The following is a 20,674-nucleotide window of genomic DNA, read 5'->3' as shown; positions in this document are numbered from 1 at the left end:
TCTCAAGATTTTTAATGTCCATAAGTCATTCATGGAAAAGAAAATCTATTTTATCCAAGCCATAATTAAATCAATCTCAATATCAGACTCTGTATTCTAACTCAAAACTATATGATTGAAGCTTTATAGTTTTTTATCATAATATTTGCTGCTATTGTTCTTAAAAGTTTGGTAAATTGAATTGCTAATAAATGTAATTTGTTATTGTTATATGAAATTTACAGAGTTATTGCAAACTTCTATTAGTCTGCAAGTGCCTACATTAATTTCTACAAATCTTGTTATACTTGTAATTTGTTAGAACATAGGATTCGTGTAATTTGAAATAAGATCCAATCATTGGTATTTTGTGGGGTGCAATCAAATTGAAATATTTGAACATCCCTAATCAAGGATTTGGCATTAGAGCCATGATCTCGCCATCTTTTATGGAACTTTTGCTAGCTAATAGTGGGAATTTAGATGGAGAAACTATGGAGAGTTTGGTTGAATATATGAAGCAATTGGACAAACTAATAGAAATCAGAATAACTTGCAAGATAATAGAGAGGAATAGGAAAGAGTTGAGAGAGAAGGACCTTGGGTCAAAAAATCAAAAGCTTGTTACAAGGGAGGTCAAAGAACATAGTTTCTTTGAAGAATAATGAAATTTTAAACCAACAATCACTAATACCGTGTTAAGATTCCGAAGAAAATTTCTTCAAATCTATGTTACAGGGACTTTCTATAATGTTTTGGGACACCTTGATGAGTAATTAGTATTGCAAATTGTTTCCTCATATTTACAGAATGAAGATCATAAATATAATATATATTTTAAATAGTTTAGAAAAATATTGAAGCTTGAAGCTTAAAAGAGCAATCTGCAAATTGGAAGGTAAACCACAACTTCATATGACTAGTATGATTATTGAATAATTTCCATGATAAGTATCATTTTCCCTTCTTTAGTTCTTTAATTCTGATGATTATGGAATATACACTATGATCTGAAGGTTTGGTGAAAAATAAGAACATAATCAATCTCAGAAAATACAATATTTAATTTGTCATATGAATTTTACAAGCTCTGTATTTTTCTTTAGCCAAAAGTATTGATTTGTGGGTGTTGTGTAAAGTTTATATAATTATTTTTCATATGGATTTTACAAGTTTTGGTGTTTTGTAAGCCAAAAGAATTTAGGGCTAAATCCTCATCTTTGAGAGTATTGATTTTTGGTTGTTGTGTTAATGGCAGGGATAGAGACTTACAGGATGGATACATCCCAACAAAAGATGACTATGACAGGGGAGGTTGCAGCCAATGCTGCAACAATTGGTGTACTAGGCCATGGACTCCCTGCTGCAGTACTTTCCAGTGTTGGCCCAGCAACACCATGAAGAAACTCTGCCAATTTATCCAGCTTGAATGTTATTGTAAGGCTCACCAATGTAGCTAAAGGTAATGGGAGGGTTTCCTATGCATTTCCACCTACTAAAATGACCAATACACACAAAAAAAAAATCAAGACATTGTTTAGAGATTTATAAGAATTTTCTCTGAAAATACACAGTTCATTGAAATTTCAAATAGTAGACTGACTCATTTGCAAATAAGGACTGACATACCTATTAGACTTGGGACATGCACACCAATAGCAGCTAAGACCTCTTTTATCTCGGCCTCAATATTGTGAAGATTGTTGCAGGACTTTAAACCCTTCACATTCCCAGGTGCATTACCCTCATTCATAATAGTTTTCTGATCAACATCTTTCTTTGCTCTGGCTTTAGCCTTTGCTGATGTAGATAGAATAGCAATAGGCAATTTTATAGTTGAATTTTTTGTTGGAGGTGTTGTGGGATGAGGATATTCAAATAGTGAGAGCTTATCTTTTGATAAAAAATCAAACTTTTGGACCTTCAAGTCATAGTTGAGCCCAATGAAAGTAGTAGGAGCAAAAGAGAGACTCAAGAAATATATGAGGGGATACCAATACCAAAATTGGCTAAATATTGTCATACCAACAACAGCAGTAATTCTATCATGCTTTGTCCTGGAAAGCAACTTGATGGTCACATTTTGACCACCTGCATCTAAAATACCTGATGCCAAAATTGCACCCATCTTGCTCATGGTATCTTCATGCTTGTCAAGAATTATCTTCTTAAGTTGGCAACTGATATTTTATAAATGAAAAATAACCAACTTAATTAAAAGGAATCCTAGAATCACAATGCCAAAAAGAATGTATGGCTGGAAGAGACCCTTATTGCAATAAAAGATCCCAATAGAAAACAAGTTGAAATCCTACATTTTTAAAAATGTTCTTAAGATGGAGAATCTTCATTTGGTGTTCACATTTTTCAAATTCCAAAACATCAAATAACTTCAAAAAGTAAATTAATGGCATCACACCTAAAGCTACCAACACGAGGTTCACATCCCTCATTTTTTTGCATAAGAATCATAGCCATGGCTATAACAACACCTTAATGAACAAAGTCTAAAACATTTGACATTAACATCTCCAGGAGAGAAATAGCCTCACCTAAAGCTATGCCTGCACAAGAGATACCTACAGCCAAAGCCGCTCCATATCTTACATGTGGATTGTATGATTTGAATAGCAGAGATACTATTCTTGGAGTCTATAAAAATTGCTTTTAAATTTTATGTTGTTGTAAAGAATCATGATAATCTCAGAAAAGTTTGAAAATATTCACTTCTGGAAAACTACCTTTGGCCAAATTTAAGTTATAGTAAAAACATATAGGTGTACAATGATACCAAAAATAAAAACCTTCTTAGGCTCAAAGTATAGAACAAATCCAAGTGCCATCACCGCAGTTCTTCTCACATCATCACTAGCATCTGAGCAGTAAAGTGCAGTAGACAATGATTGGCTTTGTTATTTGTTGTGCCTCTATATGCTAGAGCCAAAGCATACATTCCACCATAATGCAAAATTGGATCTTGATCCCTGGTCATTTTCTCTATAAGGGTATTAGCTTCTCCTTCCCTTCCATAGACAGTTAGTGTTATTCCAAGGGCTAGGCCTCTATTCATGTTCACAAATTAAAAATATACTCTCAGAATCTAAAACATAAAATTTTGAATAACTCCTCTAATTTTTTGTTTGCAAATAATGCTAATTTAATAAAGGTTAAGAACCAATGGTTCCTTATAATCTTCTCATGTTGAGTATCATGTGCATATGCAAGCATTTTACTTGCCTTTTCACTTGATCTACCAACCATAAGCAATCCCATACTAATACCTACAGCCTCTCCAGCAACTGCACTATTTGAATAAAGAACATTCTTGATATCATCATAAATTTCTTCATTAGCAGTTCCCAAAGTAGCCAAACCCAGCCCCAAACATGCACCATGATGAATTACCTTTATAAAACACCACATATCTGGTATAAGTAGCTTGAAGGTATTATGTATTAAGTTGAGTAGTTGTTTAAATCACTTAGAAAGTTGGATGTGTTTTCAAACTAGTTAAAACTTGAGAAGACTCACTTCAACACCAGTACTACATAGGCTCTCACAAAGAAATTGTTTGATTCTTTCACTATGGTTGGCATGAATAAGCCCTAAAATAGAACCCCTCCCTCAAAATATGGGCTTCCACCACTAGTTGAACCATTCTGAGGAAGATATGGAACCATCAAAGATCAACCTTGTTGAAGGTGACCCCGGTGAATGATTCCCAAACCAGCAGTAGCACTAAACTTTGCCCAATTTGTTGCCCTACTGAGCCATTCTTGGGAACAAAAGTTAAAAATTTAGTTGCATGCATTCAACAAAATCCCATGAGTTAGCCAAATTAACATGGAAAATAAAGACACATCACCAGATTTTCTCTCAAAAATGTGTCTACAGTGGTTCCAGCGTGCATGAGTGCATTGACATATATAGTGGCACTATGGCATACATTGTTTTGCATTTCAACAGATTGTTTTATTGTCTTCAAAATGAGGAGATCTGACCTATAGCATCCATTCATTTGTTTGATTGTATAATTTGAGCTATTTGGTAAGTGATAATTAAGTGATTGAATAGATGATTGATGTTGTAATGAATGTTGGTTTTTTAATGATGATTGAATGAATGTTGGTTTAAAGGACAATTTTCTGGTTGACTATTTTCTTTATTTAGTAATTTACTTTTGTGGATTCACATAATCAAGAGTGATGATTGATAAGCAATCCTTGGATGTTTGGAAAGATTTCTCCTTTATTGGTGAAAGGGTCACCACATCTCATAACAATTGAGTCACCACCCTCTATTGCTGCCATTGAGAACAATAAATTATTTTCCAAATGTATCTCCCTTGGATGTCCTCAAGTGAAAACTTCTCCTTTTATATCTTCAAAAGTGAGGGAGAGTTGCATCTCTTCATTATGTCTGCCCTTTGCAAGGACACACAACCTTTCACAATTACCTTCATTTGAAAGAGTATATTCATATTTTCTACCTTTTGAAAGAATCACATTTTTATTTTCTTTCTATTTTTTTCTTCTTCCATTCATCCTTCCTTGATTGCCATGCTCCAACCATTGTTCCTTCCTCCATATCCCCTTTCAAATGAATTCTTCCCCCTTCCTATATTTCATGTTTGACATTAATTTCATGCCTTTTGACTATTCATTAAATTTTAATTATATTATTTTTAATTTTAATTTTAGTTATTATTAAATCATATTTCAAAAAGGGGACATCATAAATGGAGAGGTTGAGGTACATTATTTGGTTGTCGGAAGTGATTTCATGGTGATTATCGATCACCTTGGAAAAGGTTCATATTCTATTAGAAGCTAAGGAGATATGCAGAAGACGTGGTTTCTCTAGGTTTAAAAAAATAGTGAACGAACATCGATAGAGAACAGCAAGTGTAGCAACTAATTTTCTAGCCAATTATGGAGTTGAAGAGAACCCCTCAATAGCATTCCACAATAATTTTTCATCTTCGTTGTAAGGAATGAATTCCTCTATATCTTATAAGCCCCTATAGTTAATTTAAATTCCCTTTTAATGATTTGACCTATGGGTCACAATTTTGCCATAGGGCCTGATTATTATTGCATTTTTAAAAAGTATTCTTTGTATTGGGTGGCTTTAAGCTTTTGCAATAAGATGGTTTTATTCTTTAAATGTGTGGAGCCCTTTCATAATTTGTCTATGAGGTGGCTTTGGTTGATATGTCACAATGGAGATGGCTTTTGGCTTTTGTTAAGTGATCACTCAGTCTGCTACATACATGTAGTTTGTGGGTCAAGCTCATGAAGGAATAGTCCCAGAAAATTGTCTAGCCTCCATTTTCAACTACAGTGATCCTTCCACATTAGGGTTTATTAAATTGGTTCTTAATGAGGAAAGTATGGATCCAAAGGATCAACTAAGGTCCAAAGCTTCAATGCAGGAAGGTTTTGTCTCTAAACTCGCTTTGCTTGCCTTAGAAAGGACATAACCTCTAAACTTGTACTTCTAGATCATTTTGATGTAATGTCTATTCTACCCTTATTTATGGAGGAGGAGGTGAAGGGTGAGAACAAAGAAATATTAGGGAGAACCCTCAGGTTCCACCAAAAGGCACCATTGCAGGTGCTTTGGGAAGGAATGGGAAAATGAAGATTATGTGAAGAGAGTTATAGGCCATTAGGGTGTATTGTGCAAACATAGGAAAAGTGCTAGTAGGTCTCATGGTGACCCGCAATATAATTCAACTTGAGATTACATGCTACTACCATCCTTATACTATTCTATAGTGATAGTGCATGCATCACAATTGAGCATAGAAATATCTGAGTGTTGTTCAACAAATCCACCTAGCTCCCCAGCATGGTAGGGATGGGAAGGTTCTAGAATAGGATGGAACAGAGAATCTAGTATGGGTTGCTAGGTTGTTGACAATTGTTTCAGTGGTATTGTCTTGGATGGAATAGTGGTGAGCTATAGTTTGTTAAGATTGGCCCGTGCCCTTCCCTTAGAATAGTAGGAATGAATGGTTTGATGTTTGAAGATTATAGGGCTATTTGACAACCCTATAAAAGAAATATGAACCCAAAACTCCTTGCAGGTAGCTATAAGCCCTATATACTCTCTATTTTTAAATTAAAAAACACTAAAGGCAAACATAAACACAATGTCCTTAAAAAACACTTATGCTTAACCAACACTACCACTAACCAACAGTAGATGTTCTTCCCAATTGTTAGGAAAGAAGCACAAACTTGCAACAATTTGGCAGAAGCCCAGGATAAACAAGATTGACAAGTTTGAATAAAAGAAAAGTTTGAAAGTGAAACCTTAGGTTCCAAAGATTATAGGGCTATTTAACAACCCACATAACTAAAGAAAAGGAAGAAGAAGAATGGGTGAATAGTTGAAGCACTAACCAAATGTAACGCCCCGCTCGGGAACCCAAGAGAAATAAACCTAACATGTTACAATGTTTACTGAACTATTTTTTTTTTTGAAGTTTAAACAACATCAAGATAACATTAATGCGGAAGCAATATGAACATACACAACAAATACACATTTGCAATTACAGATATAGTTTCAATTCCTCAAAGGTTCCTTTACGTTGAGTCACATTTAATAATCTTAAATTAATTAGTTTAAGTTTCAAGTACAATGTCTCAAGATCATAAAGGAATAATAGATACATAGCCGCATAAGCAAATGCATAAGTATAAACAATACAATGAAAGTACATCCAATCAATAACATCCACTGCACATGTCGCAGGGTATGTGAAAATAGATATTGTACAACAGAATACATGATAACATATATACTTCATCTGAAAAGAAGTCTCTGAGATAAGAAGTAAGAATGATAAAGGTACATCTTCTACAATGAACATCCAACAACTGGCAATGTGAAGGGGAACCCAAATGGTAAGAAGGCACTACCTCCCGACCGCGTGGTTACCTAGTCAGGCTTCCACTCCCACCGTGCAGGGAAGATAATGAACGATCCACATACGGCTATCAAACATAAAACATTCCTAGACAAGGTACCCCTAATAGCCAAAACTACCTCAAAGGTAACACATACTACTTAAGAAGATAAAATAATCCAAAGAAAGAACACTCAATCCAATACCGACACCACATAACCAAACATCATACACAAACCAAGTATAAACCAAATACCAAGATCATAAGATAAAGTCAACGAAAGATAATCATCTCAAGTCAAAAACCACATGTCAAAAGTACAACATAATGAAACACCAATCATCATCAATGAAAGCAAGTAACCACAATAAACACATCCAACAATAGATACACCACCAACAATAAGTACACCACCAGAGATACACAAAAACTACAGAGGAGACTTAGGCTACATACTAGGGAGTGTCATCACATGGCTGCTTGAGTTACCTTGGACTGATCTCTTAATAGACCCCGGACCCTCAAGCGTTGAGTTACCCTAGACTGGTTACTTTGAACCTCGGACCCTCAACATCACACATATGGAAACTAGAAAGCCCTCTCAAGAAGACGAGGCACTCTTCTCATTCCCATCCTTAGCCTATACAAGCACTCAAGGCATGGGTGGATCAAATCTCTAACTTATCTTTTTAGTGTGTTTCCCCCCCCATAAATTTTAATTACTAGATTATCACTTATTACATAACTGCATTAGGTTACCCTGGTACTGACCACTTTGGGTCCCGGACCCCTATGCAAGCCACTCCCAAGTCACATACCTAGACAACCTCTCCTAAGCACATAAAAACACAGTTGTGTCCCATACCACAACACCCATAAAGATCAAACTCGGTTCCTTAACAGGCAACCTGATAACAAGATGGATCAAACTAAATCCAAATACACATAAATGCTCACAAAACAAATCTCATAAGTATAAACTCCAATTTGAATCACAAGAATCATCATAACATCTAGCCACATAATAGTATCCAAGAAATCTCACAAAACCTCTGGTGTACATCCTAGACTGGTCGACATCTAAACAACACCAAAATCCAAAAAGAAATATAGACAGTACATAGAAAACATCATAGTCTCACAGTTGGATTTGATTGATAATATATTGTTGAATTAATGTAAGGTTTCAATTTTCGTTTTCAATATAAGTTTCAATTTGCGTTTCAATGTATGTTCAAGTGTATACGATTCTCAGTATTACTCATACAATACACCCGTGTATTTGTTTGAATTAAGGTTTTAAATTTCCAGTTTAATACATGTTTTCAAGTAAGTAAGTTTTTCAGTTAACCTTCATAATTAACCCTTGCAATTAAACTCATTCTTGTTCATATAATAACATATCAAGACTTAGAAGTAATATTAATCATTTATTAAATTATTCGATTACTAAATAGAAATATTTTCCAATTCCATTAATAATTCAAATGGTTAAATAGTAAATATTATTAACCATACCACTGCTGTCATAGCCTGCGTCAGCAGCGTACGGCGCTGGCAGGGGTTATAAAAAATTTCGTTTTTTTTTTTTTTTTTTTTTTAATTTCTTTTTTTTAATTTCTTTTTTTTAAATTAATTTTTTTTTTTTTAATTATTTTTTTTTTTTTTATTATTATTATTATTTTTTTTATTTTTTATTTTTTTATTATTTTTTTTTTAACTAAGTCAAATTTCAATAATTTTGTTTATTAGAAGAACAACCCTTCTAATAAATTTAGATAAATTATTATATATGAAAATTTTAAGAATTGTATTATAATTCTATATTCTTTATTTTATAATATTTTTCTCAACGAACTTCATAACAATATTATTTTAATATATACATATTTTAATAACATTTACGATATTAAACTGATAGGAAAAATAAATTGAACCCTTCGAATTTTCAATCCTAAGATTTTCATTTCCAAAAACAAACCCCTTCCAAATTTAAATTTCTTAATTCCATTTTAATTCAAAACCCAAATTTCAATTTAATACTAAATTTCTTCTAGAAGTAAAACAAGGTTTTCTAAATAGTTTTTTTTTTTTTAATCCTGATTCCTAGAAGAAATCAAATCGCAAAAGATTTAGAAGAAAAGTAGCAAGATTCATTCAATAAAATTTGAGAAAGCAATTTCCAACAAGCACGAAGAAGACAAAGATCCGAAAGTGTTTCTAGAATGGTTCACAAACCCTACCTTGATCTGATGCTAACAATCTGGTGAAACCCTTGCTAATCCGAACCCTTCCAAGCTTCCAAAGATTTCTTTGCTCCCCTTTCCAAAAGTGTGTTCCCTGAAAACCTATGTGTGCAATAATGACCCAAAACCCTCTAATATAGAATCTAATTACCTTTTAGGGCTTCTGTCCCCACAACTCTAAAATAATAATTACTTTATTTAATTAATTCATTCATGCACAATTAATTCCCCTTTTAATTAAAATTATTATTTTATTATTCCTTTCATGCACGTTAAGTGAATTGTTAAATTACTTTATTTAACTTTCCACTTTACTTTAATAAATTTATAACTTTTTAAATCTCATGTGCACATTATTAAAATATCTTTATTCAAGTTCACATTTTTATTTTTTAATTAATTTTATTTTTAACTCATGCATAATTCATGCAAACTATAATCTTTATGATAATTAAATATCTTTTCACTTTTAATTTCATTTTTAGAAACTTAATTGATAAAATATTTATTAACTTAAATAACAATAATATTTAACATTTATTTAAAAATGCACTCTAAATATATTATTATTAAATTAAATAAATATAATCAAGTTCTAAATTTAAACTTTAACTTCTATCTCCAATATTTAATTCTCTCTTATTTAATTCATTCATTCATGCACAATTAATTTTCTTTTTAATTAAGATATTCTTTTATTAATCCTTCATGCACTTTAAGTGAATTGTTAAATTACTTTATTTAACTTTCCACTTTGACTTTGCTTTTAAAGTTAATTTATAATTTTAATCTCATGCGTACTTTATTAAAATACCTTTATTCAAGTTCACATGTTTTTATCTTTTAAATTAATCTCTTATATTTAAAACTCATTCATGCGAACTTAAATCTTTTCCATAAATTAATATCTTTTTTTTTTTTTAATATATTTTTGAACGTTTTAATTTGATAAATATTTATTAACTTAAATAACAATAATATTTAGCATTTATTTAAAAATAAACTCTAAATATATTATTATTAAATTAATGAATATTATTACGTTCTAAATTTAATCTTAAAACTTTTATCTTCAATTTAATTCTTTATATTTAATTAATTTCTCAATTAATTAAATATAATTAAATATTCATAATATCATAATAATTTTCCATTAAATTAAATTATTGATTTAATCTATTAATTAGACTTAATTAATAGAAATTTATCAAAGACTCACAAAACAACATACGCACAAAATACTCACGGGTTTTAACAAGGGTAGACAGTTTGTTACGAGTCCTCCTTGCAGGACAAGTATTTTAGGCTTATGGCTAGGATTGGACCTGATCATTATCTTCCCATTCTCACCATTTGAGTATTTGTAATAGGGCACGCTCATCCTGGCAATTCAGGGAAGTCGATGCCCGGTACCTGCATCCTGCATAAAAGAGGAGCATGAAGTGGTTCATCGTGTAGGTCCCGACTAGCAGGTGACTACGACTCCCTCCCTTAACCACATCAAACACGTCAGACAGAAAGATAAAATAAACACGCACACCATACACATGCAAGTATGGGGTAAGTATCATAAAAATCACAAGTCTAACATCAAATGCGTATATATAATAATGCATCTCTATCAATACAACATAATCATCATTAAAGACATCATGTTAACATTTTTATGAAAGAAACCACATTTACTAACTAGGAATCATCAAAATACCATTAACAACACATGAATGAAATCAACTAAGCAATAATAACTGATACATTTGTAATCAAAATCATGAAATAATATCATAATATTACAAATCTAGTATCTCTAAACTAATCAATGCATAAAATTAGCTTAAAAGAATTTGACAATGATAATAGAATGTGAACTAGGGGCAGGCACTACACCAAACAATGGAATGAAACTTGAAATAGCATACCTTAGCCAAATTGACATAGAAGAAGAGTGGCTTCTTCATATTAGAAACCGAAATGTGGTTCTTTTTTTGCATTTCCTTTTCGTCATTGAGATCCAACTTTACAATGGCTTCTGTTATTTCTTCCATCTTTTGGATATGCAGATTCTCTCTATTTCTCTTCAGGACCAAGGGAAAAAAATTGTGCACCCGAAGTTATGGAATCGCTTCAATCTATCACTATATATCTATTACAATGATGGCTTATCTAGTTCTTACGAAACCCCTAATACATTCGGAGGGCTTTTGTCTTGTCAAGTTTATCCTAGGTAGTTGTTGGAGAGACAACTATTGTTGTTCATACTCATAGAAGGAAGAGAGAAAGGGAGGGGGGGTTTTCATTTTCCCCCAATGTAGAGTTGGTGAATCACTTCATTTCAATTTTTCAGAGAGATAAGAGAGCGGGGGAGAGAATAGATATTCAATTTTTTAATACAGAGGGACTAAGGAGGCAACAAAATGAATTTGATAGTCTCCTACAAGAAAAAAAGATGTTAAATCCCCTTTAAAGGGTGTTTAATCTCCATTGAAGGGCATTCAATCTCCATTAGGGCCAGCGAACAGTAGCGTTCGGTCTCCAGCTACTCCTCAATCGCTAAGGAAAAAATAGCACCAAGACAATGGAATGAGAAAGTTTTCTCTTTGCAGTTCTACAAAAAATTGTAACCCTAATGCAGCTACTATGAAATCTCCAAATGAGCATCAAAAATCTCCTCAAGGGTTTCAAAAATTGTTTAATGGTTGCGAAAGGAATTTTAAAGTCTCATATGGGTTTGAAAAGTCCTTCAATGGGCAGCATAAAATCACTAATGAGTTTCAAAAACTTGGCAAAGGATCTCTAAAACCATCAAAGATGTCTGAATCTAGAATGCATGCATATCAAGTAGATGTAGAGTGAATTACTCAGATTGGGCTTCTAGAAATTTGAAGCCTCAACTAAGAAAGTTCCTTATGGTGAAGAGGATTGAAAAGCCAAATCAGCAGGAGGGCTCGATGTGCAAATGTTGCCAGAAGTCAAAATTTAGGTCTGTTAATATATCTACCGGTAGGAACTATATATGTAGTCACTCTCAAATATTGAGGGCTTCACAAGAGGAGTTTATGGAGGATAATTTTTCAAAAACGGAAAGATGTTCAGCAAAAATTGGAAAAACTAGAGAGGAAACCTAGATTGATGTTCAAGAGGCAATGCCCTAGGATCATGGATGTGGCTTAGCCTTCACCTCTAACTCCACCTTCTCACTCTGCTCTCAAAGAACCGTATCTCCCTTCTTGTGCTTGTCCGAATTCCAAAAGGTTGTTTTCCCATTTCTTGCCCATTTTTTGTTATGACCCCAATTGGTCAAAATTTTCAACCAACTCAAGAAAACTTAACTCAATTTCGACCAACTCAAGGATTAAAACAAAAGAAAACATGGAATCATAGCTTTGGTCAAAAATTTTGGTTGAAAAACAAGTGCAAATGTACTAGTGCTCATTACCTCTAAAAATTTGAATCAAGTGTGTGCTTATGCATTAGACTCATAGTACTGAAAAGTAAAAGGATTTTATTGATTGATTTTGTACTATATAACTTCCTCTCAAAATTCATCAGCTTCTAAAATATGACCAGTGCCTTATGTTAGAAATAGATAATACTAAGAGGGGGGGCGAATTAGTATTCTACAAACTTTTGCCCATAATTGAATAATGTTAATTACTTTATAACTTGATGCATATGAAAGTAAACCAACAATGTTGAATAGTAAATATAAACATGCACATACATAACTCATAACACCATTATTTTTTAATTAGGGAAATATTATCCAAGGGAAAACCCCGGTGGGGATGATACTTACTAGATGATTCACTAAACAATAGGATCTTGTTAAGGATATTGACCCTATTAGGAATCTATGAAGTACATATAGTGTCTCGAGTCCCTGCTAGGAGACTAGACTTTGTTAGAAGCCTCAACTCTCTTCGGAGTTGCTTCAACCCTATTATGAGTTGGTAGAACAAATACAATGTATGCAAGAAGAGCCCAATTCCCTAACATGCAATTATACAATTCAGTTCTTCACAAGAATAGATATACATACAATGCTTGTTGTATGTTGTACTTCAAACTTGTTCTAATCATACATTAGAATTCACATCACATAAGGCTCACAAATCTTTCAAGCTCTCTATAGAATAGTTCACATCATATAACACTTTATTGTCTATCATAGATAGCACACTTATCTTTGTAAGATAAGATCTTTACTTGTACCTTGCATAATTACAAAACTATGCTTAGTTGGCCTTCATGTGTTCACGTGCTTGACATGATATAAAATAATTTATGGATTAATATCCACATATTTGGCTCATCATAACTTAGTAATTATTCCATTAACCAAAATAATTCCTAAGGCCATACAATCTAATTCTCTAGTATGCTCTATTTTGCACTATTAAATACCTGCACTAATATTTTAACCATATCTCGTATCGTATTATCTATATGCACCTACACACTGGTACATGTCATCATGATAATGTGATGAAGCTTCCCTCAACTATGGCTATGTATGAGCTAACTCTTAATGAGTTGTTCATACACTTAACATTTGTTCACTATGTTGTTGCAAACTCTCTAACACTTAGACAATTTTCTAACTCTAAATACATAAATGAAATGTTGAATGTATGTTGCCATAAATAACAACCATCAAGACATCTATCTGACCATATTTCCAACAATCTCCCCCTTTGTCATTGATGGAAACATTTGGGAAATTTGGCTAAGTCCCAAAATGATGTCATACATAACAAAAATAAAATAAAAGTAACTACAAAAATTTCCTTCAAAGCATAACAATTTTATTCATGTTTTGATGGATCATTACATTCCTTATCATTCCTTTACATTGATACATACATAAGCTCCCCCTTACATATACATATACATCTATACAATTTTCCTTCTGTATAATTGTTCCCCCTTTGACATCAATGGCAAAGGTGTCAAAAACTATATCCACAAAACTTTGGGTGTTCTACTACTAATCAACCTGTTAGCCTAGAAAAATAATCTGCATAAACAACCTCTAATATTTCTAACTCTTTTCTTCTAGTTCTCCTTTACTATCTCTGAGATACTAATTAGTGTGCAAAGTGCATAGGATGTCACTTCAACTGCACTCAATTCAATATAGGCAAACTTGTCATAGGAAGCCTTAGAAGTAAGACATTCCTCAAGTTGCCTCTGCAAAATGCTAACTTTTGATGACAAAATTTTTCTAAGACTAGAGAATCTCCTTGTTGCTTTCTCTTTATTAGATTCCAAGTTTCTGACCATATCATGTATCTTCTCCACTTTTACTCCATAGTCTTCGACGCTGGATTCTGAGAGTTGTAACTTGACAATGAATGTTTCAAGTTCACTTAACTTACCTTTTATTTGACTCTTAAAGTATGCAAGGTACTTTTATGACTGTGTACATTGTCCACACAATCTTTTCCCTTCATCAATATGCTTTCTCAGTCCCTTGATGTTTCTAGATCATTACACACATTGGTGCACATTGTGTTAAATAGTGTTGCATCATGTTTTACCTAAGCTTGCACTAAAGCTACTTCTACTAAAGTTGTGAATTCCTTATTAAAGGTTTTCACCAACTCCATGGCCTTTGACTGCAAGTCTAGAATAGCTACATTTTTAGTAACTATCATCTACATTATGTCCACAACTTTAGTTAGTGTCTTCTCCAAAGACTTTACTGATTTATTTTTCTCAAACAACTTATTCAATGTGCTCATCAAGCCTTTATGATCTTCATCATTTGATATCACCACTATTGTTTCTGATGGACTAGTTGTTGATGTTGCAATAGATACAGTTGTTGGAGCTACATAAGGTATGCCAACCTCATGTTGGAACACTAGTTTTCCTATTTTTGATTCCACATGTTTCAGTTGGGCAAGAATGTTGATTCCTGCATCACAATCTTCTATTTCTGCTTGAGTTTAAGGTCTTCATTGACTTCTTCCTTCTCTCTTCTTTTGTCTTCTTTTTTTCCTCTTCCTCTTTCCTTTTCTTTTCCTCCTCTACTTTCTTCTTCTTCTTAGCTTCTTTCTTCTTTGCTTCCTCTTCTTTCATTTTCTTCTCTGTCTTTTCCCTTTGTATCCTTTCCTTTCTAATTGCCTCTTCATCTTTCTTCTTTTCTTTTTCTTCATCATTAGAGCTAGAGTAAGTAGTAATATTTCCAACAATGGATTGGCCAAATGTTGGAAAAGCATTCTCCTTTGTATCCATAGTTATGCACATACTATCCACTTGCATGGATTTAGTACCTATAACAATGTGAGGTGGTGAGAGTGTCTAATGTGTCTCCTTTGCTTCTTCCTCTTCTCTAGGTGTATGTACTTGTGCATATACTAGACTCTCAGGTTTAGACTACATACTCACCTTAGGCATTGTAGTCATATATTTTACAATTGCCTCCTTAGTTTCTTTCCTATCATCTTCATAGTTTCCTCCCATCAGAATAATTTCTCTTCTTTTGTTACTTATCAAGGCCTCAATACCTTCAAAATTCTATCTAATTCTTTGTTAGAATCAACATCACATAGTTTTTTTATCATTGTGATCCTCATATTCATATCTTCCTCTAATATTCTCCTTTTTCTATTTAGAAGCATATTATATAGATCCTCTAGTATCTTATTCTATATATTCTCAAATCTTTTGTTCCTCAAAATCATGTTCCTTATAATGGGATTTTCTAACTACCTTCTATACATATTACTATACAAATCATAATATTTATTCAACTATACAAAATTATCATCATTAATAATTTGCATGTTAAGGTTTTCTACGTTTGGCTTCCATGCTTTCTTTCTAGCTACTATTCTTCCTTCTTGCACATTTTGTACTAATAGTCTATCAATAGTTTCATCCTCTAATTCCTCAAAATCACTGACTTGTGTTATTTCTCTTCTCTTTCCAGGTCCACTGGTGGTCTACATGACCCTTTTCTTGGTTGCAGGTGCAGGTTCATTCTTTACCTTCACCAATCTCTCTAAGTTCCTTTGTGCAATAGATAATTCAACCTCGGGCTATCTACTAGCTTGATCACTCCTTGATCTAACTAGTTGCCTTGGTGTAACTGTTGCATATGGTGCAATTAGTACCTATGCACATGCTTGTGCTACTGTCACACCCTCTGAACATCTTACAATTTCAATGGGAGTTGTTGCCAACACTTTAGTCTATCCACTAGCCTTCATCTCCAACGCAATACCTTTAATCTCATCAAATTCTTTCCTTATCATGCCTGATTCCTTAAGGATGGAATCTATCTCTTTCTCAACCTTTTTCTTACTTTCTTTGCTATATATTTTTTAATGAACTATTCTCATCTTTTCCTCATAAGTACCTCATCTAGGGAACTTTGTGTCCTTCTCTAATTCAAGAATAATCTACACATACCCTTTTATGAGCTCTGTGCTCATCTCATATCCCATAGGCTCTATAAATTTAACTCTAGGTATTACTGCTTTCATGCAGATGTTTTTAGTTTTCACCATGAAGCATATTTCTTCCTTATAATTCTCTACCATAGAGGGAGGTATGTTATACCTTTGTTTCATCTCAATCTAAAAGTTCTTCATCATCCTATCAATTTCATCATCTCTAACATTTTTTGGTTTTGACCTATAGCATTGAGTCGCCAATTTCCTTGCGCACTCAGTGCTATCCCATTTTATCAATCTAGGAAACTTCCTTGTAGCATAAACAAAAATATGAGTCAACAAGGACTCAAATCTAAAAACTATATTGTTTGTCTTCTTAATCTTTGTAATGTTGTCCAGCAATTGCAATCTGATAATCTTGCATAAATTAACCATTCTTGCTTGCATAGCCATTACATAAACTGCATGAAAAAATCTAGCTAGTACTAAGTTAACCCTTGATCCATGGTTCAAATTGTACCCTAATATCTTGGTTAACAGCTTTACTCCTCTATCCTAAATGGAGTCTACCCTCGTGTTTCTTCCGTCAAACTTCATATTCAAGTTTCTCTCAACCATCTTCCTGATTTTTTTCTCATTAATAGGATTGCATCCCTCATTATTCAATATTGTGACCTTGTGAATTAGGTCATTGTCAATAAAAATCTCCTCATCTCCTAACCAAAACATATCACCATGTACCCTACTCAAAATTATCCAGGTCTAATCATGATTGTCAAACTTTGTATAAAACATATACTTCACTAGATTCAAATTCTCTAGGTGTACATACTCAAACTTCAAGGAAAACTCATTGTTACACATCTTTCCTAAATCCTCATGAATCTCTTCATCACATATGCTCTCAATCTTACAATGGATGTAACTTCGGACATCCTCGACATGTAACACATTTTTTAGAGCTTGTGAAAATGCATCCAACAGATCATCTAATACCAAAACAAATGGATGTTTCCTAGAGTCATATTACGGTCTTTCACTTACATCATACACATTTTGACTTTCCATTTGAACTAAAAATGCTAAAATACTAGATTCAAGCTTCATAAAATACCATAAAATCACAATATAGGGCTTTTGCAACTTTCTACTTCTCAAACTTCACTTCATACTTCAAATTCATTATCAAACACTCTTTAATTCACTCAAGACACTTCGCATGAATAAATGGTACATACAATCTTGCTTCCAATCCTTAAATCATTTCAAAACATATTGCGCACTAAATGTGTATCTATCACAGATTCAAATACTGTCTCTCTATAACAGTAAGCTTGATTTCTCAATTCCTTCTCAGTGCAATCATATCAAGACTTGTGCACTTAACCATAGCCCCTTCTCTCTATTTCCTTAACCTCTTTTTAAATGTGTAACTTCCAACTCTCTCTAACATCAATTCTGGCCAATTGATGCCCTGCCATAACTAAAACTACTTAATTTAGGTAGGATGAGTCACAAATAATCTGTGACTTCAATGTCTTATTAGGTGCATTGAAAAATTATTCCTCCAAAACTATATAAGAGATTTCTAGATCTTTAGTTGTCACAAATGCTTCTTTGAATTCATCAACATGTTCCTTAATTGCTTCCTTTTGATTGTTGTTACTATCATTAACATTCCTTCTATCATTTATGTTGTTGTTCCTTTTGTTATTCGAGTTCCTGTTAATGTCCCTTCTATCCATTTGGAAATATCTTGTTGGGTGTCTGAATTTATTACATAACTGACATATAGGTGCATTTCTCCTCTGATTAGTTCCATTCTGATTCTTAGGTGCTCTGCAAATCCTTGCAATGTGTCCAGGATTGTTACACTTGTAACACACAAACTAGTTCTCTCCATTAGATGTATCTCCATCATTGGATTTATTATGTGATCTTCTTCTTTCTTTTCCTGTAGGTTTAGTATTCCTAGATTTTCTAATATTTGCATTATTACCATCAAACTTTAGTTTCTTACATTCTACTACCATATGTCCATAGCCATGACAACTATAAAAATAGAAATTAGTAATGGGTTTAAAGGACTAACTGGAATAAAGTTTCTCTAATCGTTGCTTAGCTTGTGTCAATTCTCCTTTCACAATAATGTTGTACTTCTCAGCATGTTCAATCATGATAGTATCTAGTTCATATGTAACTTGACTTAATTGGGATCTAAGATCTACATTCTCAATTTTTTGTTTCGGTTCATTCTTGCTACCATTTTTCTTAAGACTCAACTTCAGCTCAACGATTTTCGGTTCATGTTTCAAGATTTCATTTTTCTTCTAAAGATCTCCTACTTCATCATTATCACTAGTGTACACAATTGATTCCTTTCCAAATTCTAAATCATCAATCTTGTCTTTTAACTTTCCAATGAAAACTTTTGCATCTTCATACCTATCTTCCAGGTTATCTCTTTCTTCTATAAGAAGATCAATCTGCTCAAGAGCTTCTTCTAGATTTTTCTTCAACTATTCCATATCTTCAAGGATCTTACTTAAGTTTTTAAAATTCTTCAAAGTAACTAGGCTCTAATACCAATTGTTAGAAATAGATAATACTAAGAGGGGGGGTGAATCAGTATTCTACAAACTTTTACCCACAATTGAATATTGTTAATTACTTTATAACTTGCAAATGAAAATAAACCAACAATGTTGAACAGTAAATATAACCATGCACATAGATAACTCATAACACCATTATTTCTTAACTAGGGAAACTTTGGCCAAGGGAAAACCCCAGTGGAGATGATACCCACTAGATGATTTACTAAACAATAGGATCATGTTAAGGATATTGACCTTGTTAGGAGTCTATGAAGTACATATAGTATCTTGTGTCCCTGTTAGGAGACTAGGCCTTTTTAAAAGCCTCAATCCTATTAGAAGTTTCTTCAACCCTGTTAGGAGTTGGTAGAACAAATACAATGTATGCAAGAAGAGCCCATTGCCCTAACATGCAGTTATACAATTCAGTTCTTCATAAGAATAGATATGCATGCAATACTTGTTGCCTATTAAATACTTCACACTTTTTTTTATCATACATCAAAATTTGTATCACATAAGGCTCACAAATCTTTCAATCTCTATGTACAATAGTTCACATCATATAACACTTGCTCATCTATCATAGATAGCACAATTATCTTCACAAGATAAGATCTTTACTTATACCTTGCATAATTACAAAACTATTCTTAGTTGGCCTTCATGTGTTCACACACTTGACATAATATAAAATAAGTTATAGATTAATATCCACATAGTTGTCTCATCATAACTTAGGAAGTATTTCGTAACCAAGGTAATTCCTAATTCTTTGCTATGCTCTATTCTACACAATTAAATACCTACACTGGTATTTTAACCATATCTTGCACCATACTATCTGCATGCACCTATGCACTAGTACACATCATCATGATACTGTGATGAAACTTCCCTCAACTGTGCATGAGCTAACTCTCAATGAGTCATCCATACACTTAACATATGTTCACTATGTTGCTACAAATTGTCTAACACTTAGATAATTTTATAATTCTAAATGCATAAATAAAATGTTTAATGTGTTTTGCCATAAATAACAACCATCAAGACATCTACCTAACCATATTTCCAACACCTTATCTATTGGGCTATTCCTAACAGCAATTTGACAAAAATGACTAGATCTATCCTATGACTTTATGAAAAGGAAAAATAGTACTCAATCTAGATCTCATTCTTATAACAATCTTCTCTAGACAACTTTCAATCCATTTATATTCATAGAAAATTATTTACATAATTATTTTATTATCAACAAAATATGAAAATAAATATAACTCAGATGAATTATAACTGAGACTTAGTAGACATATCATCAAGTTTTAGAAAATTGAAGGTCACATGAGAAAAGAAAAGATCTGAATTGAGTGATTAAATTTCAAATACTTCTTGTATTATATCCTTTGAAAACATACAATTTGGTACCAAGATCTACAAGAAAATACTCAATACTAACTCGTCTATGTAACTTTATATATTCCATTAGTGGCTTCTCTGAGATAAAATACAATTATCCAACTCTA

The 20,674-nt window shown here is 32.8% G+C and overlaps 1 pseudogene; it reads right to left on the bottom strand.

Annotated features, from left to right (window-relative positions):
• Positions 1 to 1,247: 1,247 nt before the first annotated feature.
• LOC149551903 (26S proteasome non-ATPase regulatory subunit 1 homolog A-like) overlaps positions 1,248 to 20,674 on the bottom strand; it is a 69,456-nt pseudogene continuing 50,029 nt past the window's right edge.

This window comes from Cupressus sempervirens, chromosome 6, assembly GCF_028749045.1.
Source record: "Cupressus sempervirens isolate cs-2001-9-10 chromosome 6, ASM2874904v1, whole genome shotgun sequence".
In the NCBI taxonomy this organism is placed as follows: domain Eukaryota; kingdom Viridiplantae; phylum Streptophyta; class Pinopsida; order Cupressales; family Cupressaceae; genus Cupressus; species Cupressus sempervirens.
The sequence above is the reverse complement of the archived record's forward strand: the minus strand, read 5'-3'. Positions and strand labels throughout refer to the sequence as shown.